The sequence below is a fragment of the Physeter macrocephalus genome, chromosome 7, assembly GCF_002837175.3.
Source record: "Physeter macrocephalus isolate SW-GA chromosome 7, ASM283717v5, whole genome shotgun sequence".
NCBI classification, from domain to species: Eukaryota; Metazoa; Chordata; class Mammalia; order Artiodactyla; family Physeteridae; genus Physeter; species Physeter macrocephalus.
In genome coordinates, this window is record NC_041220.1 from 67,776,000 (window position 1) to 67,778,210 (window position 2,211).

Here is a 2,211-nt window from a genome sequence, read left to right on the forward strand (position 1 = left end):
GCGAGTGGACGTGTCTGTAGGTTTCCTCTGGGTGGACTGAGCAATTAAGCAGGAAGGGCTAGTGTCTGCTCAGTCGACTTGGTACACATCTGGAACCACTTGTGCCCCATATCGAGTTCAATTCTCTTCTCTTGACTGGTCATTCTTGAAGAAGCAAGCTTTACAAGGAAATTTTTAATGTGATCAGTGTGACAAACCACTATGCCCACAGCCGCAACGAGTCCCTAGACTGCCATAGATACACATCTCCCTCTTGAACTACCCATTTGAATTCCTTTCCACCCTCTTGCATCTAGATATTTATTCATGTGGGGACGCAGATGTTAAAAATCCATAAAGTATCTGAGCGCCTGGCTAACTTGTCCTAGTCACTTGATGGTTGCTGCACTAAGTGTACTTGTCACCACGCAGTGTCACTAAGAGGCAGCCACTCAACCCCACCAAGTCTATACATGGTCCCCCTTTTGTAGTAGAAGCCTATTTTTTCACAATGTTCAGGGTCAGTGATCTCTGACATATTACCCCCTCCCTTTGTCTACTGGCATGAGGTGCTTAGCATAACCAATTGTTACTTTAGGTCTCTGGAACTCTTTCTATACCTCTTGAGGGAAGTATTCCTCTCTGGGGGCTCAGAACCACTAATCCTGCAGGGCCTGAATTGGGGACAGGAAGCACCTCATCTCCTAGTGGATCACAGGGTATAATGGTGACAGGAGCCATCCTTCTATCTCTGGGTAGTTCTCAGGCACAAAATACCAAATAACAGCTATTCCTCCACTTAGAATATAACTTGATGGCTGTCATGATATTGGGGATATTGAAAGGTTGATTTGAAACCAGGTGAGTCATATCCCCAGTGGACATGAGGCAAAACTCCTAGGATCTTGGCTAGCAGTCAGGCAAAGACAGTGTTGAAGTGCACTGAGTCACATGGCCCCAGTTGTGCTTGCGGTTGAACACCTCAGAAAGGTCCTCCCAGCTAGTCTGGGGCTCATCTTGTCTGGTCAGGAAGCCACTCTTAAGGCTTTTCACCTTCAGGAAGTGGTTCTCCAGCTCATCATAGGGATGGGCATACTCATGCTTTACAGAGCCCCGGGTATGTGGATGAGGCGGGGTCAGGTTCAGATGTTTGTCCAAGTAAATAGAGTGCTACCTCATTCATTTTGGGGAGATGGTACAGCTAATGGACTCAGCAGCTTGAGGGTATGTTTACCACTTTCTTCAGCCAGGTCCCAGAGAAAGTGGTTCATACCCTCTAGGGGTGTGGTTTCTACTGAATGCATATCCTTTTAGCAAAATCATGAAGTCAAAAAAATTTTTTTTAATTTAATTTAATTTTTTTATACAGCAGGTTGTTATTATGCATTTTATACACATCAGTGTACAAATGTCAATCCCAATCTCCCAATTCATCACACCACCACCCCCACCCCCCGCCACTTTCCCCCCTTGGTATCCATACGTTTGTTCTCTACAGCTGTGTCTCAATTTAGGCCCTGCAAACCAGTTCATCTGTACCATTTTTCTAGGTTCCACATATATGCATTAATATATGATATTTGTTTTTCTTTCTGACTTACTTCACTCTGTATGACAGTCTCTAGATCCATCCACGTCTCTACAAATGACCCAGTTTCATTCCTTTTTATGGCTGAGTAACACTCCACTGTATATATGTACCACATCTTCTGTATCCATTTGTCGATGGGCATTTAGGTTGCTTCCTGACGTGGCTATTGTAAATAGTGCTGCAATGAACATTGGGCTGCATGTGTCTTTTTGAATTATGGTTTTCTCTGGGTATATGCCCAGTAGTGGGATTGTTGGGACATATGGTAATCCTATTTTTAGTTTTTTCAGGAACCTGTTCTCGATAGTGTCTGTATCAATTTATCTTCCCACCAGCAGTGCAAGAGGGTTCCCTTTTCTCCACACCCTCTCCAGCATTTTGTAAGGAAGCTCCATACTGTTCTCCATAGTGACTGTCAATTTATGTTCCCACCAGCAGTGCAAGAGGGTTCCCTTTTCTCCACACCCTCTCTAGTAACACTCCACTGTATATATGTACCACATCTTCTGTATCCATTTGTCGATGGGCATTTAGGTTGCTTCCTGACGTGGCTATTGTAAATAGTGCTGCAATGAACATTGGGCTGCATGTGTCTTTTTGAATTATGGTTTTCTCTGGGTATATGCCCAGTAGTGGGATTG